This window comes from Rattus norvegicus, chromosome X (genome assembly GCF_036323735.1).
Source record: "Rattus norvegicus strain BN/NHsdMcwi chromosome X, GRCr8, whole genome shotgun sequence".
Lineage (NCBI taxonomy): Eukaryota > Metazoa > Chordata > Mammalia > Rodentia > Muridae > Rattus > Rattus norvegicus.
Window position 1 is genome coordinate 141,488,487 of NC_086039.1, and position 17,328 is coordinate 141,505,814.

Sequence of the window (17,328 nt, forward strand, 5' to 3'; positions counted from 1 at the left end):
GGATCAGTGGTTGATAGGAGTTATGCTGAAGGGGGGTGAGAAGATGGGTATATGGTTAACAGGAAATTGTTAAAATATAGTTTTTCTGAGAACTAAATATACATGTGACATTAGTTAATCACATTGGCTGCTCACTTATCTTCTGTAGTTCTTTAACTCCCCCCCCCCCACCTTGTACTTCTCTAGAATGGTTTCAATGAGAATGGGCTCAATAGACAGATGTTTGAATGCTTGATACCTAGATGTCGAAAATGTTCGGGAAGTATTATGAGGTGTGGACTTGGAGGTATGTCACTGGGTGGACTGAGATTTCAAAAGTGATCCTCAGGCCCAGTTAGCTTTCTCTCTGCCTTGTGCCTGTGAATCGTTAGGCAAGCTTTCAGTTTCTGCTCCAGCACCATGCCTGCCTGCTTGCTGCCATGCTTCCTGCCATGATGACCACAGACTTTAATCCTCTGGAAATCTGAGATCGAATAAACTCTTTTATAAGTTTTCCTTGTTATGGTGCCTTTTCATACCAATAGAAAAGTAACTAAGGCAGAAACTGGTACCAGAGAGAGGATTATTGCCATTACACACTTGAGCATACTGTTGCATGGAAGAACGTAGAAGACATTAGGATTTTAGACTGAAAAAGCAGTTGGAAAGTGTAAGTACAACTTAATTGTCTACTCTAGTAGGATCTTGGAAGACAAATATGGGCTATGGAAGCTCTGTTCAAGAGGTTCCATAGGAGAACAATATTAGCAACTGGGTTAGAGAACACTCTTCTGTTATTTGGCAAAAAAGTGAAGCCCCTTACACATAATGCTGGAGTAGATTGGCTTGATCTCACACAGATCTTGTACTGATAACCACAATTGCTGTGAGTTCCTCGATGCAGTGCCCTTATCCTATTTAGAAGACAATGTTTTTGCAGCAGCCTTCCATGACTCTGGCTTTTACAGTGTTTTCTATCACCTCCTTTGCAATGTTTCCTACGCCTTCAGGACAGAGACCATGATACAGACGTTGTACTTAGGAGTGAGCCTGCCATTAAAACTTATTCTCTGCAATTTGACCAGTTATAACGTAGAGGATTTTCTGGACAGTAAAAATAGTCTATGTGATAGTACAATGGTGCATGCCATTATCCATGAGTCCAAATTTGTAGAATATCAAGGGTGAATCCTAATATAAACAATGGGCTTTTAGATTTTAATTGCATTATTATATCCTTTCCCCTTCCTCTTCCTCCCTGCAAACTTTCCCTTGTACCTCCCTTGCTCTTTTTCAAATTTGCAGCCTCTCTCTTCTTAAATTGTTGTTATACATCGTTGTATGTATTCCTAAAAATATAAATACGTTTCCCTCATATAATTCTCCTTGAATGTATATATTTTCAGGGCTGATTATTTGGTAATGGATAGCCAATTGGTGCATGCTTCCCTAGTGAAGATTATTTTCTCTGTTCTCAGCATTTCTTAGTTTCTTATAGCACTTTGGGGTTGAAGCCTCTTGAGCTTTTTCTTATCCATGTTGGGAAGCCTTTGGTGCTGTCCTTATTCGACTCGTGCTTTAGGCAGCCACAATGGTGAGACTTTATGGGTGTGGCTTCTGACAGTACCATGAGCCATGACATTACAGCAAATTCAGGGTTCCGTCCCTCTGGCTCTTACAATCTTCTGCCTCCTGCTCTACACTGACCTCAAATCTTAGATGCAAGAGTTGTGTTACAGATTTATCAGTTGGGATGGAGCTCCACAACTCTACATGTTGATTGGTTGTGGTTCTTTTGTAACGGTCTCCATCTGTTATAGAAATCTCCATGAGGGGTGCTGAGAATTACCCTTAACTATGGGTAAAGGAGGTATAAGGATAAATATTTACAACGCAGTTAGAGATAATGCTGATTTAGCTTCACCTCCGAGATCCATGACGTCCCCAAGTAGTTGCCTGGATTTCCCATACCAGGCATGAGTTTCCTCTTACTAGGTGGGTCTTAAGTTCAATTAGAGAGCTGAATGATATTGACAAAGTACATGTTAATATTGTACTATTAGGTAATTGTGCCATGCTGGTCATTGTTGTGTTCACACGTGTTATAGCTTTGTTCATTCCCTACACTGGGCTTTGGTTTTTAATGAGGTAATAACATGGTAGGTTTATCAGTTGAAGCAAATACAACACTTTGGTGTGTGATGTTGACGATAGGGGAATCTATGTATGTGGACAAGGATTGTATGGGAGAGCTTTGTAATGTCACCTTGATTATGATATAAACCTAAAAGTGCTCTAAAGTTATTTGTGCTAAAAGACAAAAATATTTCTAATAGTATATTGACATCTCTAGTTTTTAAAGCTTCTTCAAAATATAATGTTATGAGAAACTCATACATGGGTCCTGGAGGAAGGCATAAAGTTGTAGTTATTTTTCTACAATTACAGAACTATAAGAAAGTGCTTTCTTTATTTTTGTTCACCTCTGCTGTCCTGCTCGGTATAAATGACTCTGTATTTATATCATTCTCTGCCAAAATGTCCTTGAGAGCTTTGACTAGGCCAGCAGATACATTTTAATTCTGTAGCCTTTAATTAGCATGTCATACAAAAGGGCAAGGTTTAGACTTGGGGTTCTGGAAATGAAAGATCCTTGGGTAATAGCCCTGAACCTCAGTATCTCCTCTTATGTTACAGGTGCTCTTTAAGGACATTTTCAGATGTGCATTTCTGTGACTTAGGCCATGTATTATTATATCAACACTATCTTCTGTGACCTAAATTCGGCCAAGGCTCTGTTTTAATACCAAACAAATGTCTTCAGTGATTAGCTAATGTTTCTATATGTATATCTTCAGCTTGTGGTAACGGTACAACTTCAGAACTGTGTTCTGAATGTACTCAGTCAGAGTTACCTGTTAGTGGAGGTCCTGGTGTATTTAAGTCAGGGCATTTAAGCTTGTCTTACTGTCAACATCCAGCAAATGAAAGAGGAAATAATACTGACAGTTTTGGCTATAAGGGCCAGGGCTGGAAGTCATGGTTATAACTGGGTTCATTTGTCTTTAGCCAGACAAGACCACAGTTAGATATGAGATATGAACTGCCCTTTAGCTGGATACCCAGCTGAAAGAATACCTGGATATTGATGAGGAGTCTTTTTCATAGGTAATAAGAATATTTGCAATGAACATGTTGGAACACTTTTTCTAGTCTGGTTATGTGCTATCTATATTTATCTCATTTGAACCTTATATATCACCTTATTGAGGGAAACCATTTTCAGACCCTATCTTTCAGGTTAAGAAACTGAGGTTCAAATAATTCAAGCCATGTTTTCTGAAGATATCTTATGTTAAATTAGATCTATTTGTTACTAGAGCTAGTCCTGTTAACCTCGCTAAGGTTTTACTGGTCCTTTATGATTGTTCTGTATTGAAGTATGTTCTATTGAATTTTAACCTAATGGAAACACCAATCATAAGTAAAAGGCTTTCTTTAGATTTTTTGGGTGTTTATATCATATTATGTCTGGCTAGTCTTCCAGCTATATTTCAGTTCTCTGCAGGTGAGCTTTCAAAAAATGTTCATAGATGAAATATACTGCCACTAGCAGATTCTTATCCACAGTTTCTCTTGGAATGTTGTCCACATGGGTATATGAAGTGTTTATGAACCTAGAGAATGATGATTGAAAATGAGGGTGGAAATCTCACAAGCTACTTCTCTGATGAGGTTTCCAGTTCCCTGTGAGTCACAAGGGGAATTGATATAACTACACTCTTGTGGTACTAGGGACATTCTGTATTGGGTCTTGGCTGTCATCAGAAGGGCTTGGAAGAGAAGTGTATTGGGATGCAAATTAGCACAGATCTTTGACCAAGACCATAAGGAAGCCAGACTGCCTGAGGTCAGGAGACTTACAACTAGAGGCAATTGGCCTTTTCAGGTGCATGATTCACAGGGGAGAAACATGCACCTGGAAAAAGCAAGCAGAGTTCTGTGTACAGCAGATCCACTGTTCAGTGGGGGTGCAAACTCTCCATTGGACATAGTGACTGCTGAAGGGTGAGGCCTGACTAAAGGGTACAGGAACAAGGAGCACGGGAATCCCTTAAGTTTTGGATTTCTATTTTGCTCTTCTGGGGATTACATAACTCACATTTCAAATTGGGAGGAAAATAAACCCAGTCTTTCAACTATTTTCTGTGGCCTGGCCTGTATATGAATCTTGAGACAGTTCTCCATGCCCATATTTCCACCTCCCCACAACCTCCCTCCTGCAAGTTGCATGTGGTGCCAGTACTAGTGGTGGGAACTTTGTGTTAGAATTTCAAGTTTCAATGTGTGTGGTGTTTTCACACATACTGAGAGAAAAACCCAGAATATTTTTGGTGTTATTCATTTGAAATAATTTCAGCTCTTTTGCTGTATTTACTGTATCCATCTGCTAAAGGAAGGTTTGTGAGTAGTCAAAAAACTCTGGCATGGGTTAAACATGGGACAAAGAGCAGAAAAGGACACAGATGTCTCTTTCAGGACACTCGTGGTCAGCTAAGGATGCTGCTGAGTTGGTAGGCTACCTGCCTACAATGCGTGAAGCCCTGGCTGAGACACACGGCACAACATAAAACTTGGTGTTGAGGCACACACTAGTAATCCCAGCACTTAGGAAACACAGGCAGCAGAATCAGAAATTCAAGGTGATTTTTGGCTGAACAGTGAATTCAATGGCAGTTTTTATTACATGAGGCCAGAAAAGAATTTCACAGCCTGTGGAAAATCTAGGATGGAATAGGGAAAAAAGGAACACTCTCATCAAAGGAGTTTTTCCTTAGGCATTGAATATGGGTTGTTCAAGAGACTAACACAGGGTGACTTATACTAATGACCTTTTTTTTGCGTTATACTTCAAACCTAAGTATCTTAGTTAGGGATTCATTGCTCCGAAGAGACACCATGACCAACTCGTACAAAGAAAACATTTAATTGAGGCTGGCTTACAGTTTCAGAAATTCAGTCCAGTATTGTCATAGCAAGAAGCATGGCTGCATGCTGGCAGATTTGTTGCTGGAGGAGTAGAGAGTTCTACATCTTGATCAAAAGGCAGCCAGCAGGAGATTATCTTCCACCCTGAGGGGACTTTGAACAATAGGAGTCTTCAAAGCCCACTAACACAGTGACACTCATCCTCCAAGTCATACCTACTTCAACAAGGCCACACCTAATAGTGCCACTTCTCATGGGTCAAGTAGATTCAAACCACCACAACAAGCCTTACCACCAATTCCCAAACAAAGCTATAAACATAGTACTTTACACACTTAGAAAACAGTGTTGTTTCTCTATTTTCTTCACTCAGAGATTTTAAAAAATCATTTATTTTATAAACTTGTTCTACTAGCCAGACTCTGTGTAAGTTATCTGTAACACTGAAGTGTGCCAGATATAGAGAACACATGGCAAAAGAAATATGCACAAGATATCATGGAAACCTGGGGATAGAACTAGGAGTGCCCACCCTAAGAGCACTCAGAGGAGAAACTTGGCTTCTAGAGAATTCATACGGATCTAACAGTTTTTTGGTAGATAGCCTTGTATGGGACACTGGAGATAAGACAACATTGGGTTAATGATGTAACATTTTGACCAGGATTACTTAAACTTTGCATATCTTTTTGCCTTTATGTAAATAAATGACTTATGTCAGAACCCCAAATATGGACTGGAGCAAGCATTCACTGAACTTTTTCTTTTCAATAGAGACATATTGAATAAATCTCCTCTTTCTAATGTCTATTATTTCTTGCTTGCTTAGTTGAAACATTGAGGGCAAGTGGATGAATGTGGCTTATTAAGTCTGAACCCACGTTTTAACTCTAACACTAGTTACAGCTCTAATAAATTTATTAATATGAAGATAATACAATCTTTTTATGAAAAATCAGAATTGCATACAAATTCAAAGGGGAAAAGGAGATATTAACCTCCAGAAGTTTTACTCATTATATCTATTATATATATATATATATATATATATACACACATATATATATGCATGTGTGTGTATGTGTGTATGTGAGTGTGTGTAAAACTTAGTGTCTCATGCATGCCATGCTAAGCATATGCTCTAATTGTAAACTAATTCTTCAACCAAATGCCCATTAACACAGGGAAGCTGATTTCTTCTACATAATAATACATTATGGTCAATGTCTCTGGCAATGAAACCAACTTTAAAGTAGTAGCATACAGGCCACATACATGTTGGGTTTAAGTCTGCCCATATGTATTCAGAAAAGTGTAACTGTCCCCTTCTATCTCTTTTCTAAATGTGCTTTCCTTAACACTTTGGGCTTTCACCCCTGTTTTCGGCTTCCTTACTGTTTCTCTAAAGACTTTCTCCCCATGATGTGACTGTTTTTCTCACCTCCAGGCCAGGTTAAACAGCAAGGTCGTTTTTTTCTTAAACGTCTTTTCTCCATTCTACTCTAGGCAGCTGCTTAGGTTTTATGGCTCTCCCCACCTCCCTACCCCCAACTTTTGCCTTTTCTTTTAACCTCTAATAAAGTTGTCCTTGAGCTTTAAAGCAATAACCATTACCACTGCAATTGTTGGGGACTGCATAGTACCTATTGGGTGTATTGAAGTCAGTTCTCTTGGTATTTGTTTAGACAGTTTACATTAGTTCAAATACATAGACAGAGCTGTAGCTAAGATATCCTGGCAGACTTTATGGCTTAGGAGTTAAAATGATTATGTTCGGATCTTGCCTTTGTCACTTAAGAGCTTTGTAAACTTCAGCTAATGACTTAGAAACCATGTGCCTTTATATCTTTCTACACACAATAAGAAGGAAATTACAAATAATGCATACAATATTCTTAGAATAGGGCTTGATGTCTAGTACTTACTTTTTAAAATTAATTTACTTATTTATTCACTTTAGATTGTGCCCCCCTCTTCTCTCAGTATCCTCCTCATACAACCCCTCCCTCCACCCCCTCCCTTTCCCCTCTGAGAAGTGGGAGCCCCTCCCCATACCAACCCACCCTAGCACATCGAGTTTCTAGTCTGTGCTTGAAGTACACTTAGCATTCTTGTTAATTGTGAACTTCTCTGATCGTGTGCTGCTGATAAAATCTTGGAAGTAGAATGATGGGGCCACAGGGCAGGCCTATTTTTGAACATGCCTGATGTGTGTTGTCAAATGGTTCAACAGAAGGGGCACAGTCATTTTCACTCCTACAAGTTTGATATGAATTGGTCAGAAATATCCTTACCTCCTCGCTGTCTCTGAGGATGAAACTCAAAGCCTTGTACATGCTCTTTTAAGTATCTGTTCACACATGCCCGATAAGTAAAGCCAAGTAAACTGATTGGTTCCTCAAATTGGATTTTATTACAATTGGGCTTTGGTTTGTTATTGGTGTTCCGTAAGGAACAGGTAGACTTTGTATATAAGGAATTCCTCAAACAACTTTCTCTCTATACAAATCCATCAACAAGAATGATGTCTAATTTCCCAGAACTTCTACAGTTCCTAAAAGGCAATGGTTGCTTAATAAGCATTTCCTCAATTAATGACCCCTCCCCATACTTTTGCACAAACACAATTTCTGAGTTTATTATTTGCATCTTGAATTTCTATGTGGGATTAGTTTAATGTTTATTTATTTCTCTAATGAGAGAAAGCATATATTCCTAATGCTCATTAGATATTAGCGGGGTTTTATGAGCTGTCTGTTCTTATTATTTCCTTAATTTTCCATTGTTGTATTTATTCTCCATTATTGATTCTAAGCTCTTTCTATGCATTTGACATGTTGTTTTATTTGCATATCTCATGTTTGTCATTTGCTTATTTCTGTGTGTGATATTATTTTTCATGTAGACTATTTTAAAATTATATAGTCAAGTTGTAATTTTTATCCTAGTTCTGTGTTTGGTGCTAGACCTTAAATACCTTGTTAACCCCAAGACAGAATTTTCTTCTAGCTTTTAATGTTTTGGGGTGCATGAACCCCTTACATGCTAAGCAAGTACCCCACAAATGTTCGACCCTCTAGACATTAGCTCCAGCATTTACATTAACCTTTTTCATCAACCTGGAATTAATTTGGACTCAGTTTCTTCTTAAATAGCTAATAACTACCTTATCACTCCCCTTTTTATATAATTGTCCTATTTTCTTTATTGCATATTAAATTCATATGTACATTAACTGCTGTTTCTGTGTCTCTCATCGAAACTCAGTGGTATTCCAATTCTGGTATTATGCTAGTTTATCAATAATTATTGTCATTTTACACAACACTTTAGGCCCCAGCACTCTGGAGGTAGAAGCAGGTGAATTTTTATGAGTTTGAGGCTAGTCTGGTTTACAGAGTTAGTTCTAGGACAGTCTGAATTATGGTAGAGAGACCTTGCCTCTCAAAGAAAAAAATTGTAAGTATCTGTCTGTTAATTTCTGTATTGCTTGTTTTATATTGAAAGGTATCTTGAGTGTGAAATGGCTAAGTAAATAAATAGACCATCTTACTGTTTATCTTATGAGATTCAGAATTTGTCATAACACTTTTTTATCATCTGGTATTTTTTAGAAAGTGATCTACGAAAGCTGTCACAAACTGGAATTTAAGCAGCAAGGCATCTAGTTACTGGCAAGGCTATAGAGAAAACTAGCGCTCCCTGACTCCACGTCATCCACACAAAGGATGGGAATGCATTCAGATTCTATCATCTCATAAGCTGGCATCCATCAGAGCAATTAACATATGTGTTTTGACATCCAATTCTGAAATTCATTTCTTTCATTTTTCTCTTTTACACTCCAATTGAAATTTCTAAACAAACCTTCCTGCCTCCATTGTAGATTTTATAAATATAAATGTTTTATGTACTACATAGTATTTTTTACCAGAAAACTACAATACGATAAATTTAGACTATGGTTTGAGCATGTAATTACAGCATGTCATAAAACAAAGAGAGTTAAAAATACAAAACTAAGCCCACAGCAATAAATATTGTAAAAGACACTCGTTCCTTTATGGAAACCCAAAAGAATTTGCAAGTCTCCTTTTTAGGGGTTGAGGGGGAGAATTTCATTTGGGATTGAAGTGTAGAATCATGAAACGGAGATGGCTTTTGGATATGCTCAAACTATACCTTTGGAAGTCAGTGTTAGCAGTCAGGGAGACGACAAGGCAGGACTTGGAAAAGATATGGAGCCTATCGTATTTAGCTTACTTGGCCTAAATCGGCTCTGACTAGCATAGGCCAAAAATTATGTTCACCTCAAATATACATGTTGGCCTCTGGAGAAATGTTTGGATTGTAACATTTACTACTCTGAGCCCAAGTGGTATGGGTATGATCCAAAGACCTGCAGATTCAGAAATAAAGATCTTTCATGGAGGCTCCTGCCAAGAAGTTCATATTGAACCAGCAGAGATCATGCAAAGTTAAGATGTAATTATGCAGCCAGGATTCCAACCAGCATAGGAGAAAATGTGAAAAAGGATGAGGACCCCATGTTTCTATTCTCATTTCAAAAGGTTTGACATAGAAGTGTACATCAGCATTCAAGAATGCTTCACATCTCATCATAAAGGGAACGGTTTCTAGGAATGGCTGGGGAGACTTTTGCCAATTGCAGGAAAGAAATTGCCTTAGTAAGTCATGCACCACTGAGTCCCTACTATGGAGTTATAATAAAATGGTATGCCCGCCATCCTCATCAGCAAAGGACTGAGCAACTTGTTGGCTATACGCCATGCCATTAGGCGTAAAGGAAGCCTATGGATTTAGGGTTGGGCTTAAGGGTGCAATGGAAAGAAGTTGAAAAAAAAGTGAGATTTAGTACTATTCAGCCACTGTGTGTTTGGGTAAATATTTCTTCCTCTTTGGGTCTCAGCTTTCCTAAAGCTTACCCTTCCTGAGGCATAGAGACCATTAATAATTTGATGAATAGAAAAGTCATGGCATGAGTCAGGAAAAACACAAATACCTCATCTCTCCTACACACATATGCCGAGTCTAGAATTCCTATTTTAATTAGAACCTTTGTTCAGTAAGAGATGTCTCATTTGCAGGTTATATAGATTCACAATTGATCTTATAGATGTGTGTGCATGTGTGTTTGTGTGTGTGTGTGTGAGAGAGAGAGAGGGGGGGGGTGAGGGTAAATATAGTTAGAGCACATGGTATATTTGTATGAAAACATCCCTTATGAAAAGTACATATATTCATCACTGTGTACAATGAATATATGCCAATAAAGAAAAAAGTTAAAGTAATCTTTACAAGAGAATTATAGTTAGGCAGTCATAAAAATTATGAGAGTGGTCTTGAGTTCATAAAAGTGAGCTACAGTCCCACAGTGGTTACATTTTTAATGATAGGCTTCTCTACACATGGGGTGTGTAAACATGCACACATATGCATATGTGAAATTTGATGACAAATATAAAGTATTCAGAAACCACTGGAGCCATGCTCATTTTCTAATTTTGTTAACATTAGTGGTTGTTGTTCAGGTGAAAAGGGCTTAGTAGATAAGTCGAACTATGAGGCTTCTAGGATGTATGAGTTTTTGCAAGCTCCACTATATGCGTTATAGACATAACAGGTTTGTCAAGATTAGATCCCAGTTATTGTTGAGCTATGTTTAGTGTGGGAGACCTATAATTTACTGTTTATTGGCAAACTTATTCATTTTGAAATATAATAGGAGAAAAACTAAGTGTGCCTAGATTTTTGGGGTCTGAGTCTAGGCTGGATTTCCAATATTGCTGTGACTTCTCAGTATTCATCAACAGGCAGATTATCTGTTTCCTTACATAGTCTTCTATAAACCTCAGGTGAAAATCCAATATGTTACATAATTGTTTTCTACCCTGTGAGTGTAATGCTCTTCCTAAAAACCTAAATTTTATTAAATTTATAATTATACTTCTGGTTTTCAGTGGAATCTTCAGTGGCTAATCTGTCTGCAATCTCCTACATAGTTTAGCCTGTAGTTGGTCAAACTGCGTTCTCTCTCTAAAAGAGATGAAAGTACAGATTCTTTCTCAGGGCATGGCCAATCACCTTTTCCTTAATTAGGCTGCATAAGGCTGTTTCAATTTACAGCTATTTTATAAAACTATAGAGCAAATGCAGTATGTATCGATCAGTTCTGATGTCCACATAAAGTTGGTGACCTAGCTTAAAATGAAGTGTTACCTAGTAGAGCAGATCACAGAAAGTTCATTTAAGATTGAAAGAACATTTTGAACTTAGAGAAATTTAACATTTGGCCAATGCTAATCATTGTATCCCCAGAAAGCTCTGGGAAAAGTTCCAGTTAAGTATATTTAAGTTTTTCTTAAACAGGTCGCTTCTAAATCCAAGTTTACCTTATTGTGCTTCCTAAAAGTCCAACCTTTCTGAAAGATGTTTAATGAAAATCATTAGTTTCTTTTCCTCACTCTGCTCTATCAAGTTCCCTAGTATAATAAAGCTGTCTTGTTTGTGATCAATCTGTTTCTTTGGAAATCTTACTTCAACTCTTCAGATTTTCAAAAAAGTCATTCGCTAGCCACTCACTCTAGTCTGATATCTGGGGACTCCGCTTTGCGTACAATTCTCTTGTATTTCCTCCTGGCTCCTACATCTTCTGCTTTCTTGGTTTGTACCTTGATTGTAAGGCTGCTTGAAGAGGAAAGGGAGAACCATTGTACATCTGAAGTAACCTTTGCCACACACTTGCTGAAGTATAAAAAGTTCTATTTTGTGAATAATTTCCATTCTGAAACTTGCATTGTTCTTTTACCTTTTATCTTCCAGAATAAATCACCATTCCCTACCCACTTAGGCGAATTTGTATATATAAATACTGTGGTTTAGTGGTCCAGTTTTACCCTAGTAATTTGATTATTTAACTATGATGTAGTAACTGCTACAACACATAGCCACTTTGGCCAACAGTCACACCCATTCCCAAAGGCTCTGTGAATTATGTGGTTTCTACTCCATGAGGTTTCATTTGAGAACACAACCATCAGATGCCTAGAAGAACTAGAATGGCTCACAGGTGTGGCAGAAAGCCAGTGCATAACAGTGAACTGTAAGTTCACTTGAAACTTCAACCACAGGACCTTTGCTTTTTCTCTAATCTAATACTACTCCATGTGGGCTCTTAGCAGATGCTGCCCAGCTTCCAAAAGGAAGGAAGTGCCAGTGCTCTTAAAGCCAGTGCTGTCAACTAAGAACCTCAAATTGACTGTATTATATTGCTCACAGGCAAATATGTATCTAATCTAGGTTCAAGAGGAAGGAAAATAACAGCTGATGTAAGCAGCAGCATAAACACTTCGGGGGAACAGTAAGGGTCACCTTTAGTGACTACATGCCATGGGCCTCTGTCACTTTGATTTTCTTTTTTTTTTTTTTTTTTTTTTTGGTTCTTTTTTTCGGAGCTGGGGACCGAACCCAGGGCCTTGCGCTTCCTAGGTAAGCGCTCTACCACTGAGCTAAATCCCCAGCCCCCACTTTGATTTTCTTTATTGGATTTGCATAACCTGTTTAAGAGAGGAAACAAGTATATCTTCAGTTCATTATTTGATGATTTCTTTTTTTTAGGTTTATTTGTTGATTTTCTTTTCTGAAAAATTTGTTTTACTAGTAGTCACATTTTATTTATTTATTTATTTTTACATTCCAGATTTTATTCCCCTCATGGGCCACCTTCCGACTGTTTCACATCCCATACCTCCTCCCTGCCCCCTATCTCCACAAGAATGTCCCCACACAACCCTCCCTACCAGATCTCTAAACTTCCTGGGGCCTCCAGTGTCCTGAGGGTTAGGGACACCTTCTCCGACTGAAGAACCAGTCGGTCCAGATCCAGGAGTCCACTGTTGTGTATGTGTTGGGGGTCTTATAACAGCTGGTGTATGCTGCCTGGTTGGTGATTCATGGTCTGAGAGATCTCGGGGGTTCAAATTAATTGAGACTGCTGGTCCTCCTACAGGGTTGCCTCCTCCTCAGATTCCTCCAGCTCTCCCCTAATTCAACCACAGGGGTCAGCAGCTTCTGTCCATTGGTTGGGTGCACATTTCTGTATCTGACTCTTTCAGCTCCTTGTTGGGTCTTTCGGGGGCAGTCATGATAGATCCATTTTTGTGAGCACTCTGTAGCCTCGGTAATAGTGTCAGGCCTTGGGACCTCTTCTTGAGCTAGATCCCACTTTGGGCTAGTTGCTGGACCTCCTTTTCCTCAGGCTCTTCCTCATTTTTGTTCCTGCAGTTCTTTCAAACAGCAACAATTATGGGTCAGAATATTTGACCATGAAATGGCAATCATATTCCTCACTTGATGCCCTGTTTTCTGCTGGTGGTGGGCTCTACAAGTTCCCTCTCCCCACTGTAGGGCATTTCATCTAGGGTCCCTCCCTTTGAGCCCAGAGAGTCTCTGACTTACCAAGTCTTTGGTACATTCTGGAGGGTCTCCCTACCTCCCACCTCCCGAGCTTGCCTGTTTCCATTCTTTCTGCTGCCTTCAGAGTCTTTACTTGTTATATTCTTTTAACCAGTAATTTTGGATTTTTTTTTTACTTCATACAGTTAAATTATTTGTAATAAGTTTGGTTAAACTAGGGACCTTTTATAGTCAGGGAATAAGAACAAGGCAGCACTGGCTGATGTGACTCTCACTGGGTCTGAACTGATGATGATTGGTTTCTTTTTTTTTTTTTTAATTAACTTGAGTATTTCTTATTTTCATTTCGAATGTTATTCCCTTTCCCGGTTTCCGGGCAAACATCCCCCTAGTCCCTCCCCCTCCCCTTCTTTATGGGTGTTCCCCTCCCCATCCTCCCCCTCCTTGCCGCCCTCCCCCCAACAATCACGTTCACTGGGGGTTCAGTCTTAGCAGGACCCAGGGCTTCCCCTTCCACTGGTGCTCTTACTAGGATATTCATTGCTACCTATGAGGTCAGAGTCCAGGGTCAGTCCATGTATAGTCTTTAGGTAGTGGCTTAGTCCCTGGAAGCTCTGGTTGCTTGGCATTGTTGTACATATGGGGTCTCGAGCCCCTTCAAGCTCTTCCAGTTCTTTCTCTGATTCCTTCAACGGGGGTCCTATTCTCAGTTCAGTGGTTTGCTGCTGGCATTCGCCTCTGTATTTGCTGTATTCTGGCTGTGTCTCTCAGGAGCGATCTACATCCGGCTCCTGTCGGTCTGCACTTCTTTGCTTCATCCATCTTGTCTAATTGGGTGGCTGTATATGTATGGGCCACATGTGGGGCAGGCTCTGAATGGGTGTTCCTTCAGTCTCTGTTTTAATCTTTGCCTCTCTCTTCCCTGCCAAGACTATTCTTGTTTTAAAGAAGGAGTCAAGCATTTGCATGTTGGTCATCCTTCTTGAGTTTCATGTGTTCTGTGAATCTAGGGTAATTCAAGCATTTGTGCTAATAGCCACTTTTCAATGAGTGCATACCATGTGTGTTCTTCTGTGCTTGGGTTACCTCACTCAGGATGATATTTTCCAGTTGCAACCATTTGCCTATGAATTTCATAAAGGCATTGTTTTCGATAGCTGAGTAATATTCCATTGTGTAGATGTACCACATTTTCTGTATCCATTCCTCTGTTGAAGGGCATCTGGGTTCTTTCCAGCTTCTGGCTATTATAAATAAGGCTGCTATGAACATTGTGGAACACGTGTCTTTTTTTATATGTTGGGGCATCTTGTGGGTATATGCCCAAGAGAGGTATAGCTGGATCCTCAGGCAGTTTAATATCCAATTTTCTGAGGAACCCCCAGATCTTGCTTTTCTGGTGTGTTTGGATATTCCGTGTTTGCTTTGGTGGGAGAATTGGGCTCTGATGATGCCATGTAGTTTAGTTTCTGTTGCTTGGGTTCCTGTGCTTGCCTCTCGCCATCAGATTATCTCTAGTGTTACTTTGTTCTGCTATTTCTGACAGTGGCTAGACTGTCCTATAAGCCTGTGTGTCAGGAGTGCTGTAGACCTGTTTTCCTGTTTTCTTTCAGCCAGTTATGGGAACAGAGAGTTCTGCTTTCGGGCGTGTAGTTTTTCCTATCTACAGGTCTTCAGCTGTTCCTGTGGGCCTGTGTCTTGAGTTCAACAGGCAGGTTGCTTGGAGCAGGAAGGTTTGTCTTACCTGTGGTCCCAAGGCTCAAGTTTGCTCGTAGGGTGTTGCTTTTGAGCTCTCTGCGTGGGCAGCAACCAGGAAGATCTGTGCCGCCCTTTCTGGGAGCTCCCATGCACCAGGGTTCCAGATGGCGTTTGGTGTTTTCCTCTGGAGTCAGAGATGTGGGCTGAGTGTAGACTCTTCTGGTTTCCCAGGCGTGTCTGCCTCTCTGAAGGTTTAGCTCTCCCTCCCACGGGATTTGGATGTAGAGAACTGTTTATCTGGTCGGTCCCTTCAGGTTCCGGTGGTATCTCAGACGCAGCGGACTTGCTGCTCCTGTGCCCTTAACCAAGGGAACCCAGAGGCCATATACAGTTTCCTCTTGGGCCAGGGATGTGGACAGGGGTGGGCAGTGTTGGTGGTCTCTTCCGCTCTGCAGTCTCAGGAGTGCCCACCTGTCCCGGCGGTGAGCTCTCTCTCCCACGGGGTTTGGGAGCAGTGAGCTGCTGCGGGCAGGGATCTGCGGGTTGATGATTGGTTTCTTATACCCATTTTTGCCCTCAGCTTCCCGATATGATCTATTTGGACTGGCTGATGAGTGGATATCCATTTTGAGGATTTAAGATAGATATAACTGATTTTATATTAAAGTTTAGATTTTTGATTCTTTTAAGATTATTATACAATTACTTTTAAAGACAAATAGTAAAATAATTACTTCTTTCTTTGTAAATTGCTGCAAATTGCTGTCTGCCAGTAAGAGAAACTGTCTGAGAAAACTATTTTGCCGTTTTATACTTTGTTAATCTATAACAAGCTGCTTGGTTATGAATGTATGTGGGGTTTTTAGAATAATTTTTTTTCTTTACCTGTACTATGTAATATTATTTCATGTAAAGGTATTGGGGAACACACTATTTTTCATAAACATTTACTAGAAGAAAACTAACATGTAATCACATTGTAATCATATACTGCTTGGAAGATTTTGCTGGGATATATAAGCTATGAAAGAAAGAATAAAGTATTGTGTGGTATGATACGGTGTGGCTGGAACATTGTCTCTTCCATCCATTAACTATGTGTGCATGTATAAAGTTTGGGTGAATTGGGGTTGGAGCATTGTCTTCTCATCCACTGATTGTGGGTATTTCTGTATCTATGTGTGGAATGAGCCTGCTTATTGGAGTTTGCTCTAAACATTCTATGTGTGAATATGTGTATGTCTGTCTGTAGGTCTTTATACATGTATGTATGTATGTATATTTGTGTGTATGAAGTTATGGGACTTTGTCTTTTGTTTCATCCGGGGTGTGTGTGTGTGTGTGTGTGTGTGTGTGTGTGTGTGTGTGTGAACTTTCTTCTTTTTCTTGCAGGCCCCAAAAAGTTCAAAGAGCTCATAGTTTTCCACTGGCCACAGAGAGTGCCAGCCCCAGTAAATTAAGCTTTTTTCCTTCAGAAAACAAGTCTGCTGAGTAACTTCTCTAATCGCCTGCTGCCTTTGGCAGCAGCCCCTCTAGGTATCTAGATCCATCCTCATCAGCAGCTCTAAAAAAAAGTGGCCTACCTGCCACTTTGATGCCAGCGTCAGAGTCATTGGTATTATCAGGCTTGGCAGCAGCCACCTTTATCAAAGAGCCATTTTACTGGCTATATACTGTGCTTTGATCATATCAGCATTTTCAAAACAGAATGTTATCTTTTCTAATCCCTTCTATGACAATGTTCTCTGAGCCATGTAGGGAGGGGGCATTATATATATGACAGAAATATTTTTATTATCATGAAATCAGGAATCTACTCAAATCTTTTAAATCATTTACTTATATCAAGAGGTTATACTAATGAATTTTTAATATTTTCATTATGGTATTTGATTCTTTAGCTTGTCACAGCACACTGCTGATCAACATTAATTAACTTTGGCTGCATGATGGTGGCCAACTAATTAAATTAAAAGGTGACAATGAGGAGTGGGGAAGGAAAATAACATCCGTCCACCCATTCATTCACTCATGGAGGGTTGCTAAAATGAGAATCTGCTATCCTAGGCTTAATATCTTTAGGATATTAAAAAGATTGAAGTCTTTTTATCTCCCATACACGCAGACACACACAAGGGAAGGAGAGGGAGACAGGCTCCTGTGCAGAGAGTTATGGAAGTGTAATGGTTGCCATGAAGATACAAAGGTATCTTCAAGCCTTATGTC